Below are 16,900 nucleotides of genomic sequence, written 5' to 3'. Positions count from 1 at the left end.
TGTCTGTCTGTCTGTCTGTCTGTCTGTCTGTCTGTCTGTCTGTCTGTCTGTCTGTCTGTCTGTCTGTCTTCCTCTGATATGTGGAAATATCCCCACACTGTAGACATGTTGTCTGTCTGTCTGTCTGTCTGTCTCTCTGTCTGTCTTCCTCTGGTATGTGTAAATATCTCCACACAGCAGACATGTTGGCGGTGAGCCAGCCAGGCATGCATGCACACACCATGTTTGTCACTGCGTTTTGATTTCATCATCAGAATATCCTCCTTCTGTGATAATCTTTTGACCAATTATTTTTTTGTTTTGCCTTTTCGGATGAATATTTTCGGTGGCTGAGTTTTGGGGTCATCATTGAGTAGGATCCTATAGTCAGGTGAGGTGAGGTGAGTTAGGCTCTTAATCTTCTACATTCTTTTCTACTGATGAAGCATCAGGTTGATGTGTTTAGGAATCCAGTATAACAACATGTCTCTCTGTCTCTCTTCCCAGATCATCACCTTATAGAAACCTGATTATTATCTGGTATCAGTTCATACCTGACTGTGTGTCTGCTGGTTCATACCTGACTCTGTGCAACACATTCAACATTAACACACAGACGAGGTTCAACATTAACACTTCTACAGACGAGGTTCAACAATAACACTGTGGTATATTACAGGACTTAAAGTAGATATTAAACACAAAATATATTACTACCAGGTTGTTTTGTTAAATCCATTGGCGTATTAAAATAACTAGGGATAAGGCTAAGCATTCAGTTAATGTAAATGAGTCTAACCATTTGTTTGCAGGATCCTTAGAAACTGTAAAATGGGTTAAATAAGCTGGATGAAGAAACATGACTTCTCATACTAAATAATATCCTTTGGTTTACCCTTCAAAAGTATATCGATGGCCAAAATGCAAAACCTCCTATGTGCAAATTTCATGATTTTCGGATTTCACTGTGGATGAGGACTATAGGCTATGCTGCACAGGCTCAGTCTGTCAGCAAGATAGTCCCGCCCCTCATTTTGGCAGAAAAAGTCATTTGACTAAAACCTCCTATCTTGTTCAGTGCCAATTAGTGCTAAAATGTTGAAGCGCAAAACCTCTTATCTGCACCAGAACTAGTTGAGCAGCAGACAGAGCTGAAACTTGGGAATTCTATGTTATGTAGACCGTCTAAATGTCTTTCAGTTTGTAGTCATCTATTATTTTCAAAATAAAAAAAGTGTCTTCCCCCCTTACTAGTTAAGTATTTGTTAGTAACTCTGTCAAGTTAATTGCATTGCCTTGTTGATTGCTAATGATTAGTGTCAGGTGGTGACACTTTTATCACACCAAGAGTGTGAGTTGATAAAAAAATGTAATGGTAATACTTGATACAGTACTGTAGAATGTCTTGATCTCAAAATGAGCATAAAAAAGCATTATTTAACAAAAATAATGTGTGTTTGTAAGCCTAACTATTTCTAGGTAAAAACCTCCTATGTGCATCTATGTAGATAGGAGGTCATTTTTAGGTATAGATAGGAGGTTTTGGCATTGAACATTTTGAACTTGTGGTTAGAGGTTGTCATTGCTGCTTAAATGTGAACGTCATTGTCGTGATTTTTTATTAATTGCAGATCAAAATCACACGTGAACACTGTGGCAGCCAACAACCCTGTGAAAATATTGTGGTGTGTCGGTTGGGGGGTATGAGGGTATGGGGGTGGGATGGGGTTTGGAGTTATAGGGTGTGGGAGGTGTGGGTGGTGGTTGGGGGGGTATGGGGTGGGGGGTGCATGAGGGTTTGGGTGGGTGGAGTTTGGGGGTTGTGGTGTGCTGGTTGGGGGCATGGGGACCGGGGGTTCTGGGAGTGGGGGTAATGGGTTGGGTGGGATTTGGGGGTGGGATGGGGTTTTGAGTTATGGGGGTTGTGAGGTGTGGGCTGGCAGTTGGGGGGTATGGGGTTTGTGGGAGTGGGGGAGTATTGCAGGTGGTGGAGTTGGGGGGTAGAGGGTATGGGGGGGATTATGTTGAGGGGGGCATAGGCCAGTTAGGCCGGATCATACAGGATAGGGTCTTTGTGATGCGAAAGTGTGGTCTAGCCAACACCAACTCAGGACTCCTGAAGTGGGATGGGGTTTTGAGTGAGGGAGGTGGAGAGGTGTGGGCTGGCAGTTGGGGGGGGGGGGGTTGTGGGAGTGGGGGAGTATTGCAGGTGGTGGAGTTGGGGGGGTAGAGGGTATGGGGGGGATTATGTTGAGGGGGACATAGGCCAGTTAGGCCGGATCATACAGGATAGGGTCTTTGTGATGCGAAAGTGTGGTCTAGCCAACACCAACTCAGGACTCCTGAAGTGGGATGGGGTTTTGAGTTAGGGAGGTGGAGAGGTGTGGGCTGGCAGTTGGGGGGGGGGATTGTGGGAGTGGGGGAGTATTGCAGTAGGTGGAGTTGGGGGGTATAGGGTATGGGGGGGATTATGTTGAGGGGGGCATAGGCCAGTTAGGCCGGATCACACAGGATAGGGTCTTTGCGATGCGAGAGTGTGGTCTAGCCAACACCAACTCGGGACCCCTGAAGTGGGATGGGGTTTTGAGTTATGGAGGTGGAGAGGTGTGGGCTGGCAGTTGGGGGGGGGGGGTTGTGGGAGTGGGGGAGTATTGCAGGTGGTGGAGTTGGGGGTAGAGGGTATGGGGGGGATTATGTTGAGGGGGGCATGGTTCAGTTAGGCCGGATCATAGAATAGGGTCTTTGCGATGTGTGAGTGTGGTCTAGCCAACACCAACTTGGGACTCCTGAATCGCTGCCCTCCACACTCTCCTATCTAGCATCAGGGTCTTGAGCTCTACAGTATTGTTGGCTAAGCTGTCACGCCGAAGTGCATCTACGTAGGTGGTGCACTTCTTGTCTCTCCTGGCTTTGCCCTGGGTTGGCTCTCATAGTGTTAGTTTGCTTGCCACTAGTTATGGGTCCCTGACGCAGTGCCCTGCCTCATCCTTCTTTCTCTGACTTTGTCTGTGACCCATGGTAGGTTCCTGTAGAGGACCACATTTCTGATGTGGTCCGTCCATGTGACTCCTAGTGCCATTCATAGCATTCTAGTGTAGACTCCATCCAAGGCCCTTTCCTGTTGTGCTGTGACGGTCCATGTCTCAGCCCCATACAGCAGTACTGACTCCACTGTAGCTATACGAACAGCCGCCTCTTGAGGTCTTCTCCCATGTCTGATTTCCACACTCTCCTCATCCCATGCAAGGCATTCCAGTCAAGTGCCCCCCGGACCTTCAGGTCCTGTTCCATTGAAGCAGTCCAGGCCCAGGTTATTAGAAGTCCTGGACTGCCTCGAGTAGCTTGTCTCCATCATCTGAACCATCTTCTCAGGAACTCCATAGGCCCGGAGAATGTTCATCAGATTCCCCCGGTGGATGGTGCCAAAAGCCTTTTGGAAGTCATGAAGGTGATCACCAATGAAAGATTCCGCTCCTTACTCCTTCCAGTATCCTCCTCAGCATCAGTATCTGCCCGAGTTTCTCATTACAGGGTCTAAGATGGGTCTAAGACGGTTAGAGTATCTTCCTGTTAGCCGTCTTGGCAACTTGTGAGCTCAGGCTAATGCCTTGGTGAGTTCGCCTGACTTTGGTACTGGATCGATGATCATTTTGCTCCACAGCTTCGGCAGCTTTCTAGACGTGTGTGCTTGATAAAATCCAACACCACCTCGTCTATGGGCACATACATCAGAACCTCTGCTGTCACTCCATCTTCCCCGCAGCTCTTGCCTCACTTGATAGTAGCCTTGGCCCTACTCATCCATGGTGAACCGTCTGGTTTGGGAAGGTCATGGAAGACAGGAGCATCGGATCATCCTCTTCTTCGGTTGAAGGAGGATTTCCTAGGAGTGTTTTGAAGTGCTGGTACCATGTTTCAACTCGTTCCTCTGTGCTTTCTCCCCAGATCTTGGAAGTCTGAGAAGAGCTTCTGCCAGAAATGTCATTGATGAGCTTCCAGCTCTTGCCATGTTTGTGGTTAACATGCACCTCTTTAATGTCCCTGATCTTTTGGGTCAGCTCCCGGTGTTCCAGTTGCATACACTTGATATAGCTCCTCCTTCCTCCGCTTATATTCCTCCCTCAGACCCTCTCGTTATTGGTCAGCGACAAAGTCCCTGTGTGCTGCGCTCATCTCCTCCCTGGCTGTGGTGATTCTAGGGTCAAGGCATCCGTCTTTCCTCCTTGCTTATATGCTCTTTAAGACATTCAATGATCTTACATACTATTCCACTATCCACACCGGACACAAGGTTGGTGATCCAGTTGTATGAGTTAGGGGAGTTGGAGGGCATGAGGGTTTGGGTGGGTGGGGTTTGGGGGGGGTGTTGTGCTGGTTGGGGGGAATGGGGGTTGTGGGAGTGGGGGGGTATTTCAGGTGGTGGAGTTGAGGGTATAGGGGGGATTATGTCGAGGGGTGCCTGGGCCAGTTGTTTTGTAGTCCATCTAATTGTTGTTGTTTTGGGAAAAAAGCGTATACAGTCTACTAACCATTTCATCCATTGAAAATGCACTAGCGTATAACCACGACCACACGCATCTCGTGCAGGGAAGGATTATTGTATACCTCAGAAAACAAACCTAGACCACACCATTGATGCAACTGTTTGCAGCTGTAAATGTATGTATTTACAGCCTGTACTATTTATCATTATTTAGTTATGCAATCACTTAACATCACAGTGCAAAAGCTCCTATCTGCAGAATTATCCAGGAAAAGTGGGGAAAAACCTCCTATCTGCATTTGCAATATGTAATATAGTGTAATTAACATATAATATTGTAATATAATCCAGAAATCCAGAAATGGTGAATTATGTGATGGGTATCATAAAAAAATAGCATTGTGCAAAAAAGATACAACATTTTGTAGTTTTCTTTTTCATTTTCCCAACAATGTTAATTTTTCAGATAGGAGGTTTTGCGTTTTGGCCATCGATATAGGAATTAGGTGAATAAAGCTTTGGTGATAAATAGTCATGGAAATTGAATTGGATATAATGCATAAAGTCTATTTTCATTGTAATCATTTTTATTCTGTCTTATTTTATTATTCTGGGTTGACATAACATATTTCTATGTTGTTTTGATATTTCTTGAAGTATACATGCATTTTGGAGTAATGATTGAATTATGAGTTTATATTCTTGAAGTTATACCTTTGCAAAATAACTGATGATATTGTTTTAAAGTCCTGTGCTAATTAATTCCTTTGACGAATCCGCCGATGTGAAGAGGTGGAGTCGCAGTAGACTAGATGCAAGTTACCTGAAAGTTATTGGCCTGTGAGAAAGTAAAGGCGTGTCTAAGTCCATTGTTAAAGAAATGGAGGTAAACCTACTGTGTTGTGTTTTGGTGTAATGTAATTTGCGCTATTCTTATTTTGACCCTTGAATGGTTTTGCCTCTATGACAATAAATACATTGTTGTAAACCCCCACTTGAACCGAGACTTTGTTCATCATTTTAAACACTCAGGAGATAATACCTGTTTTCGTTGGAAAAGACGCACATCATTCACCACAACACTTCTACAGACGAGGTTCAACATTAACACTTCTACAGACAAGGACGGTGGACTCATCAGGACGTGTGACCGGTAAGGGCTGAAGCCACAAACCAAACACATGTGATGGTAAAAAAAGAAGGGAAAGACCAATTAAAAGGTATTTGTTGTATTGGCCAATGCAGAGGCAAGAACGCCTTGCCCTGACTAAACGTTTAGTCACCATGATTCGAGACCAGCCCGAAACGGGACCGAGGAAAACTGGACCTGTTCCGAAACGAACCAAGGATAATTCAAATGTATTAGACCCGGTCTGACCGGGTCTCTATACCCGTACTGGACCCGGAGCTCATTTATGGCTAAAATCACCGTGGTATTCAGATTATCCATGTGTGTCAGTCAGCTCCTGCTCCCCCCGCCCCAACAGAGTAATCACAGACGAGCTGTGTCGCGTGCATTCTGCTCTGTGTTGCAGACAGACAGACAGACAGAGAACATTTCGCCGACTTTATACCGTCTGTCCCCGCAGATTATGTCCATAAACATGCTCCACACAGACGACGTTCCAACTTGCATCTTCCCGGTGGCTTTTGTTTGCATTTCACCTGCTAAAAAACCTCCATGGTGTTACTCAGGTCGCAGGGTAGCCGCCCGGAAACACACTCGCCCCCCCATTTTCTTGTATTTGTTTTACTGAGGATAAGGTTAGAAATAAGTTTAGGGTTAGGCATAGTCTTACTGAGGTTAAGTTTAGGAATAAGGTTAGGTTTTGGCACCGTTTTAATGAGATTACGTTTAGGATTAAGGTTAGGTTTAGGCATAGTTTACTGAGGTTACGTTTAAGAATACCAGGTGAATGCCGCCCCGGGGCGAGTGTGTTTTGGTATTCTTTAACAGCAGTGCGGTGCGCATGAGATTGGCTGCGTAGCGTTTCAATTGACTGTTAACATTAAACTATGAGAGAACAGGCGATATGGATTTGGGAACGTAATTACAACGCATTGGTCTCATTTTAAAACCGAAGGTTAAAGAGAGTTTAAGCAGAGTTAGGTTTGCTGACACCATGTTGGCTGCATTATCATGAACGCAGGCGGTGACTTTTCCTTCCAGGCCCCATTTATTGGTGGATGTTTTCAGATGCTCAGCCAGGTTAGCTGCTGTGTGTCGCTCCTCGAGCGCGCATGTCTGGATCACTCGACTGACCAGTTTCCCTTCAACAATAAAATTACACGTAATTGTCATATGACTCGGTGGTTGTGGATGTCCAGCCATCACTTGTGATTGCAACATATTCCAGCTTTGTTGAAGCCATTGCCTTCAACAAAGCTGAGGGGCAGCATGTCTGTTGCGGTCATCTGCGTGATGAGCTGATTAATTTTTTCAGACCGACCAGGGTCACAGCGGCGGTGGCTAGTAGTAGAACTGGTGAACGTTATAATGCGGGCCTGTGTTTGGCTCGGGCTAGCTCCAGTGTCATTAAGGTTTACATCCAGGTGTTTTTTTTGTAAGTGATTTCTCAGCGACCCAGTCGAATTCTTATAAGCAAGCTTAACTGGGGGCGGCAGTGGCTCAGGGGTAGAGTGGCCGGGTAGAGTGGTAGTCAGCGAGAGAGAGAGAGGGGGAGGAGAGCAAGAAAGAGAGGGGTAGGCGAGCGAGAGAGAGAGAGAGAGAGAGAGAGAGAGAGCGAGAGAGAGGGGGGAGTAGAGCGCGAGAGAGAGAGCCTCACACAGCCCTTGAGTGGGGCCAAAATGTTTTCCCTTTTCGGCCCTCTTCAGCCCCACTGAGCCCACTTTGGCCCGGGTCCTTGTATATGGAAGGCCCCCAGATGGTGAGAGTGTGGTGCTGTGTGGTGCAGTGTGGAGACATGCCAGTTGAAACCCAGCATAAATGTACTATATTTGAATGATAGAATGCAAAATTGTCTCACACATTTTCCTATAATTATTTCCCTCTAGATTTGAATCTTTCATCGTGACAGATGGCACAGCCTCCAGTTCCTCCTCCAGGGAGCACAAACAGACAGGCCTTTTTAAGACGTGAGTCCATGTTGATCAGTACACAGCTTTTACACTGTGAAACTGTTTGGATAGCAGTATACATGTACAAGACCCCCCACTACATATTGTATAGATGAGAGAGAGATGAAGCAGGGACCCCCCACTACATATTGTATAGATGAGAGAGAGATGAAGCAGGGACCCCCACTACATATTGTATAGATGAGAGAGAGATGAAGCAGGGACCCCCACTACATATTGTATAGATGAGAGAGAGATGAAGCAGGGACCCCCACTACATATTGTATAGATGAGAGAGAGATGAAGCAGGGACCCCCACTACATATTGTATAGATGAGAGAGAGATGAAGCAGGGACCCCCACTACATATTGTATAGATGAGATATGAAGCAGCGAGTCACTTTGTGCCGCACTGCAAGCTATGAGTGATTTAATAGTTATTAGTAGAATGGGCCTCAGGTCTTAATGGGTTAATATGTTGGATTCATGTTAAAGTGTATTTTCACACATGTAACCCTTTAAACCCTCAATACTTAGTAAACTTGACTGTTTGCTCTGCACTTGGTCTGCTCTTCTTTCCCTCTACACCAAACCTTTTCGCCAAAAATAGCAGATCTACAAGCTCACAACACCTCTCAGCACGAGGCGTTGTGAGCTTGTAGATCTGCTATTTTCAGCTAACGTTCCACCAGAATAGAGATGCTGGGGTTCAAGTGGTTCATGTACATAAAATATAAACAAATATATAAACAAATATAAACACCTCAGTGTCCCTGAAGACTAAGCTTCAAACCTCCCAAAACAAACTGATTCGGCTACTCCTCGGATTGGGGCCCATGACCCACCTTTCTCCCACCCATTTTGCCAGCCTAGGCTGGCTCAGGGTGGAAGACAGGGTTAAACAACAAAAAATGGGACTGGCCTTCAAAATTGTAAATGCAAATTTGCCCGATATGCCCCCTATTCCCGCATATCTGAGTAAATACCTCCAAAAGGTTAGCGACACCCACAGTCACAATACCAGAGGGAGCGTTAACAACAATTTGGTACCACCCACCCATAAAACAAACATGGGCAAATTCTCCTTCTACAGCACTGCCACCCAGGATTGGAATAGTCTAACCCCATCCCTCAAAAAATGCAGTTCGCTGGGCTCATTTAAAAGAGCCTTAAAAAATCACCTTTCAGGAGGCCAAAAGAGGAGGTAGTACCATTTTCCCGTTAGACAGCAGACCCCCCCCCCCTGTTCTTGTACAGATCTTTTTCCCGCTTTTTACTTTTTATTTTTTGTTGTACATAGTGTTATTTTTTTGCTGTTTTTTTTGTAATGATATTCGAACTGTGGTGCCACTATATATGTCTATGAATTGAATACCAAGGCCCTCATTGGAAACAAGTCCGCAAGGACTTTTATGAACGGACCTGTTAGACAAAGTATTTTTAAATGTAACTGTGCTGTTTTACATTTTTTGCCTAATAAAATATTCAATCAATCAATCATATCACACACAGATTTGGCGGCCCCCCCTGTAGTAACTCTGAGGACCCCTAGGGGTCCCTGACCCCTCGTAACCCTGAGGACCCCTAGGGGTCCCTGACCCGCTGTAGTACCTCTGAGGACCCCTAGGAGTCCCAGACCCCCTGTAGTAACTCTGAGGACCCCTAGGAGTCCCGGACCCCCTGTAGTAACTCTGAGGACCCCTAGGGGTCCCAGACCCCCTGTAGTAACTCTGAGGATCCCCTAGGGGTCCTGGACCCCCTGTAGTACCTCTGAGGACCCCTAGGGGTCCCGGACCCCCTGTTGAAGACCCTGATTTAAACTGTAAACTCAAACAGATGTATGAGGTTTTAACCTCTTAAAGTTGTACAATGCAGAATCCCAAATAACTATTTTTAGCAACCTCTGCTGGTCACTACCGTCACTGCATACAATTTCCGTAATCCTCGATTACCCAGAATTCCATTCGTTTTCACCGGAAGCCGGAAGCGTTTCAAAAAGCGATCTTTTAATTGTTTTATACTATCTACGGATCGTTTCTCTTAGCCAGTGGAGCATTAGTTACCATGAGCTGTGCTTTCTTTTTCGATCTTCCAATCCTACATTCTCTTAAAATCAGCGTGAGGTTCCTTTTTGTTAATACCGCGGTAGTTCCTGGCCAAACAGGAAACCGTTGCGGTAGTTCCTGGGGACGTCGGCCACGACGTCATGACGTTGGCCAGGAACGTCATTTCCCCGGGAAAGTCCCCCCCTTCACCGTTCAATAGAAAATATATAAATAAAAGGCTTCCGGGGGTGAAATTCATGGAGTGGGTGTTGTGAAACTTTTGCCACTGACAAAAGATATACAATTTAACTTTAGTTTTGTTGAAAACGTTACCTAGTATTACTTTAAGCTCTGTATATACTCTGTATGATGAATAGTGAAAACAGCAGATCTACAAGCTCACATATCATCATGACACCACATGGTGTGAGCTTGTAGATCTACTAACTTTCACATTTTTATATTCATGAAATTAATAATAAAAATAATAATATTTATTATTATTATTATTTGAAAATATTTAAATATATTTTTGAGTTAAAACATCATCTATAGCTGCACCACTTATTGTAAGTCTTTGGATAAAAGTGTCTGCTAAATGACTGTAATATAATGTAATGTAATGTAATATAATGTAATGTAATGTAATATTATGTAATATAATATAATATAATGTGATCACCTGATCCTGGTGATCATTCACAGACTGCAGAACAGCGCCCTCTATCGTAAAACCACTGAAAACACACATGAGGAGTTGTGTGAAAATGTTTTAAATGATTTATAGTTTTAATGTGTGAACATGTTGGTGTATAATAACATGTCCAGAATACAGTCATCAGGTACAAAGTGTTTAACCCATTAAGACCGGGAACGCATCTGTGTCACAATCACTTAGGCTATTCAAAAATAGCAGATCTACAAGTTCATAGCGCGGCACTCGGTGCCGCGCTATGAGCTTGTAGATCTGCTATTTAAGAAAAATCGTAAAAAAATTGTGCAAATCTTTGAATATATATTTTCTATTTAAAATGTTTTAACTCAAATCTTTTCTTCTGTGGGATTCTACAAATGTCTTCTAAATCCTAACAGTTTTTTTTGGTTGGAAAAAACGTATATTGCTATAATGTCAGTGGTTCTTCACACTTTTTCATGTCAAGGACCCCCAAAATTATATGTATTGAAAATGTGTTGTTCCAGGGACCCCCCAGAAGCAAAGATTTGAGTAAAAAAATTATATATATTGTAGATCTGCTATTTTCAACCATTTTTGTACTTTTACTTTTGGTTCTTTAAGTACATTTTGATGCCAATACTTTTGTACTTTTACTCAAGTCAATTTTGAATTCTGGACTTTTACATGTAACAGAGTATTTCTATATTGCAGTGTTGATACTTTTACTTAAGTAAAGAATTTGAGTACTTTTTCCACCATTGAAACCCTCTATAATAGCTGACCGGGGTTCCTCAGGGCTCTGCTCCTTTTCTCTCTCTACACCAAATCTCTTTCCGAAAATAGCAGATCTACAAGCTCACGACGCGTCGCATTGTTGACAGCTTGTAGATCATCATTTTTATGATAAAAAAAAATAGCAGCTTGCTGCGCTGCGAACTTGTAGATCTACTATTTTTGAATAGCCAAAGACATCTTCAATATGACACAGATGCGTTCCCGGTCTTGAATGGGTTAATTAGTTGTCTATTTTATCATGTGTTTTTCTCACAGATTCCTCTCCTCTGTCATGGGACCCAAACACAGTGCATGAGAGCCTCATCCTGTCAGAGAACTACAGGAAGGCGACTGGTACAGAACAAGACCAACTGTATGCTTATCATCCACAGAGATTTACCCGTCACTCTAATGTGTTGAGTAGAGAGAGTCTGTCTGATCCTTGTTACTTTGAAGTTGAATGGAGTGGAGTGGGTGTTGATATAGCAGTCAGTTATAAAGACATCAACAGAAAGGAGTTGGGGCTATCACGCTTTGGACTGACTGACATGTCCTGGGCGTTAGGGTGCGATGGTTCTGTTGGTGCTGAAGAACTCTACGTGTTCTGTCACAACGTCATTGATACTGCAGTGTCAGTACCTGCTAGACCTGTTTCCTCCACAGGGAGGAACAGGGTCGGTGTTTTTGTAAACCAGACAGAAGGTTTTCTCTGTTTCTATCATTTATACGGAGCCAACAGAATGACGCTTCTTCATAGAGAAACAACCTCCTTCACCAGAGGACCTCTCTATGCAGGGATAAGGGCTTATAAAGCTACTGCAGAGGTGTGTGAGATCTGGTAAACATGAAACGTAATGTATAACCTCTTAAACCCTCTATTCTATTAGCTGAACGGGGTTCCTCAGGGCTCTGCTCCTTTTTCCCTCTACACCAAAACTCTTTGCTGAAAATAGCAGATCTACAAGCTCGAGAGGCGTCGCGTTGTTGTCAGCTTGTAGATCAGCTGTTTGACGGCGGATGTTCTCTTACAGGGACGCTATGGTTCATGGGGTTAAAAACCCTGGTGTTGCTAATTTATACATGAATGCAAAACTCTCTCTCTCTCTCTCTCTCTCTCTCTCTCTCTCTCTCTCTCTGTCTCTCTCTCTCTCACTCTCACTCTCACTCTCACTCTCTATCTCAGTCTCTCTCGCTCTCTCTCGCTCTCTCTCGCTCTCTCCCTCTCTCTCTCCGTCTCTCTCTCAGTCTCTCTCGCTCTCTCTCTCTCCCTCTCCCTCTCCCTCTCCCTCTCTCTCTCTCTCTCTCTCTCTCTCTCTCTCTCTCTCTCTCAGTCTCTTTCGCTCTCACTCTCACTCTCTCTCTCAGTCTCTCTCGCTCTCTCCCTCTCTCTCTCCCTCTCCCTCTCCCTCTCCCTCTCTCTCTCTCTCTCTCTCTCTCTCTCTCTCTCCATCTCCATCTCTCTCTCTCTCTCTCTCTCTCTCTCTCTCTCTCAGTCTCTTTCGCTCTCTCTCTCTCCCTTTCTCTCTCTCTCTCTCCCTTTCTCTCTCTCTTTCTCTTTTTTTCGCTCTCGCTCTCTCTCTCCCTTTCTCTCTCCCTGTCTCTTTTTCTCTCTCTCTCTCTCTCTCTCTCTCTCTCTCTCTCTCTCTCTCTCTCTCTCTCTCTCTCTCTCTCTCTCTCTCTCTCTCTCTCTCTCTCTCTCTCTCTCTGGGGAGGACCAGTTATTTTCATTAAAGAGGTTTGGTGTAGAGTGAGAAAAAGAGCAGACCAAGTACAGAGCCCACAGGTGAAGTTTACTAAGTAATGAGGGGTTTAAATGTGTGAAAATACACATTAACATGAGTCTAACAGATTAATAGAAAAGATTATGTGTAAACAAAAAAAACACTGATTTACACAACACTGATGACAGAGTCTGTCAAACGATAGTCTATGAAGTTATCTATGAGATTTGATGTTTAATCTGTAACACCATGTTGTTCATTCCTTTGTGTTTTTATGAGGTTTTCACTTCATGTTTTCACTTTAGTTTTTAAAGCGGGTTTTGTTAGTTTAGTTTTAATTTAGTGAAAATGCTTTGTTCTGATTTAGTTTCTATCAGTTTAAGTTTTTAATTGTAATGTATTGGTTGTCAGGGACGATAATCTTGGTGAATGAGACCCAGTGTGTTTTAATGTTTGCTCTATACTTATATTATGTTATAATTGCCTGATCAAATGTTTTATCTAAATCAATCTTTCTATAACCTACTGATCAGCTGATGTGAATTACTGATCAAATCAAATGTCTTTCATTTTTATTATTCTTTATGTGTTACTGTACTTCTGTGCTGTTTACTTTTTCTCTAATAAAATATTTAAACAATCAATCAATCTCTTCTTGCATAAACCATGAGAATAAAGGTCATAATAATAACTTGTATCAATAATGTTATAGTTTGTAAAATCATAAACACATTTAAAATCATATTTGTAGAATAAGATTGTTGGTCTGTAGGAATGCACTAAGAGCATACTCAAATGTACTCAAATGTTTTACTTAAGTAAAAATATCAATACTGCAATGCAGAATCAAGTAAAAGTCCGGTATTCAAAGAAAATGTGGGGACCCCCTGGGGGTCCCGACCCCCCAGTTTGGGACCCAGTGTACTAGAGATTACAGTTAAAACCCCAGAAGAACATTAAGGTGATGCTGCATCCATCAGTTACTCCTCCTAATCTGTGATTTTCAGCTATAAGTAATCCATTATTTTATACTTTGGCTATTGAGTTTAACTGTTAGAAAGACATTTTATAGGCCCATAAAATAACAGGTGATCTGGTCTGTAATATCTCGGGAGAAATCGGATCTCAGAATGAACCTCACGGGTCTGGGTCCATCTTTTAAAGAAGAACGTCTGGTCCACTCGGAACCAATTTCACTGAGTCCCCGCACTCAGCATTGCCATCTGAGCAGCCATCAGCCGGGTGAAGATTCCCTGAGGACCATAGAAACACTCCCTTACTTTAAGCTTGCATCTATTTCCCACCAGAGCACATTATTAAATGATGAATTATTAGGATTATTTTACACGTGGAGGCACAAGCACAAACCATGGCATGGAGTCTCATTCATAGTCTACTTCCAACAAATCCTTGTTGGGTTTTCTCACAAAAAAACTGCCAGTTAGTCGTTCCTTTTGGTTTGTTTGTTCGTTTAGCCCAGACATTCTGGGGTCATTTGTACCTTTTTCTTCTACCTGTATAAATTATAAGTGAGGGTTACCCACCTTTTTTAGAGCCAAACATGCCACACGCTCGTCGGCGTCTCGACCGATTTATGACGCGTCGCGCGGAGAAACTAGCGAACGTGAGCTCGCGGGGCCTGGTTTGGCTGCGCGACGCCGGCGCACAACGATGTGTAAAGGCCGATACGTGCTCCGTCCGCCGTTCGGGAAAAAATATCCGTTTCCGACGCGGCTTTCCGAAAGTCTGGACTTCTGGGGGTGCAGGGGCGTCCGAGAAAATACAATGAAGAACATTTCAGAAGTTCTGAATGACGTCAAAATATAGTTATCATATCTCACCTCCCTGTCTGGGAAGAAGAAAAAAATGTGGACGTAGGAAGGAGCATGTATTGCGCTTTAATGGGCCTTCATAATTTCCATAAGTGTCAACTGTATTTTCAATATTCCAGTGGATGAAATGCACTGATAATGATGACGATGATGATGATGATGATTATCTCCACTAGAGGCAGCATGCTTGTATAGACTAGATTGTGCCAAAGACTGGTGTGTATATGCTCACTTTTACATCTCAACGATTGTCATCAATTGTTGTATTAAAAAAGATTTTTTTCGTGTACTGACAAATGAAGAAAATAAAGCGTATTATTTGGCATCATTAAAGAACACTGACGTCTTAAATGTGTGTGATTTGCATTTGATTCAATTTTAAGATTTTGACTTTTCAATATTGCCATAATTTGGCACTCCCTGGATGCCAGACCAGAACCTCTGCACTGCATTTTTGGCATGGGCCTGTTATAGCGCCACCAAGAGGCTGCTTTTTTTTTGACAGTACTCCTACAGATTTTGTCCAAACATCACGCAAATGGGTACACAGTATCTCTACAGTCATTAAACCAAACGGGCCGGTCATATTTTTCATATTCCATCCTGATTGGCTAAGATTCCAGGCCCGGATCACTCGCGTAGCGGTCTGGGCACCTAGGCTACAATGTAGCCTGACAGCGTGTCGCAGGTTCGAGTCCCGATCCCGACGGCCTTTGCTGCGTGTCACTCCCCATCTCTCTCTCCCCATTTTCCTGTCCGCCTAATGTCCTGTCAATAATAAAGGCATAAAAGCTCAAAACATAAATCTAAAACAAAAAAGTTTCCAAAGTTTGTAGGAGGGGCCCGTTTTGAACAAAATGCTGCAAATCATAAACTTAGCGTCCGATTGCAGTGAAACTTTAGACGCACATTCACACTACGTTGAGGAATAAATGCCACCCTTTTAACATTGCCTTATTATAGCGCCACCAGGAGGCAGATTTTTGCTCACGCATATACATCACGCAAATCGGTACATAATATCTCTATAGTCAAGTGATCAACACGGTTCTGTCTGATTTTTTTATATTCCATCCTGATTGGCGAATTCTGAACATTGCTGGCCCACAATAACCTACCTGACCTCGCGGAGACCTGTGCTCCGAGGTGCACTTTTAGTAGTAAAAGTCCAGAATTCTGGACTTTTACTACTTCTACATTGCAGTATTGATACTTTTACTTAAGTAAAGCATTTGAGTACTTTTTCCACCACTGGATCTGACGGCGTGAGAAATGCCATGTGTGGCGTGAGTGCGTGTGAAGAGCGTTGTTTGCGTGTGTGTCTCCCGCTCGCTCTACCTCCAGTCTAAAAGTGATCACAGATCAGGAGCCCTGCCATCAAACCAGTTGTGACTCTGAGTCTGCATTCCTTTAAATGTTGTCACTTCATTAATGTGTCATCAGATACAGATCTGTTTCTATTGTTCCAGTGACAGCCATACATCATCACACCTACGCCTGTCTTAAGACTTTCTCGTAAACATAGAAACCTGTTTGTAATGAAGCTAGCGTGACAAACTGTTCACCTGAATGAAACCACAGTATGAAGCTAGCGTGACAAACAAATAGTTTATCAGGTAGAACTTGATTTCCTATTGTCCTCAAGTAACCCTACTGAACTCTGTCTGTATAATAACCATACAGTATGATGTATAATAGCATGGTGGAAAGTAACTAAGTACATGTATTCAAGTACTGTATTTAACACTTTAGATTTTTTTTTTACTTTACTGGAGTATTTCCAATTGTCAATACTTTTACTTCTACTCCACTACATCTCAGAGGCAAATATTGTATTTTTATTCCACTGCAATTCTTTGAAAACGTTAGTTACTAGTTACTTTGTAGATTTTAATTATTATAACAAAACATACTTTAACCTCTTCTGCCCTTTTCAGACTTGAAAATAGCAGATCTACAAGCTTGTACATGTGCAATTTTCAAAAGATTGTTGAAATACATTTTATACATTTGAAAATCTGCAAAATGGGACATTATGCATGAGGAGTACTTTTACTTTTGGTACTTTAAGTATATTCTGATGCCAAGACTTTTACTTGTAACAGAGTACAATTAACAATGTAGGCATTTTTCAGACATTCTTTATTCAGAGTGACTTACAGTAAACAAGGTAAACACACAGAATGTAGAGAGACAGTGTAGTGTCTCAGTAAACTATAGGATCATAGAATACAGAGAGACAGTGTAGTGTCTCAGTAAACTATAGGATCATAGAATACAGAGAGACAGTGTAGTGTCTCAGTAAACTATAG

General features: G+C 43.0%; 1 long non-coding RNA gene across 1 annotated transcript; it reads left to right on the top strand.

The window, feature by feature from the left end:
• The first annotated feature begins 5,367 nt into the window (after window positions 1-5,367).
• Window positions 5,368-13,400, top strand: LOC308102502. Its single transcript, XR_013934662.1, has 3 exons — window positions 5,368-5,615; window positions 7,478-7,558; window positions 11,312-13,400. It is a non-coding gene; the product is annotated as an uncharacterized lncRNA (long non-coding RNA).
• Window positions 13,401-16,900: the final 3,500 nt, after the last annotated feature.

This window comes from Gymnoscopelus braueri, assembly GCF_963280865.1.
Source record: "Gymnoscopelus braueri genome assembly, contig: SUPER_15_unloc_1, whole genome shotgun sequence".
Lineage (NCBI taxonomy): Eukaryota > Metazoa > Chordata > Actinopteri > Myctophiformes > Myctophidae > Gymnoscopelus > Gymnoscopelus braueri.
Note: the sequence above shows the minus strand (reverse complement) of the source record. Positions and strands in the feature narration are given on the sequence as shown.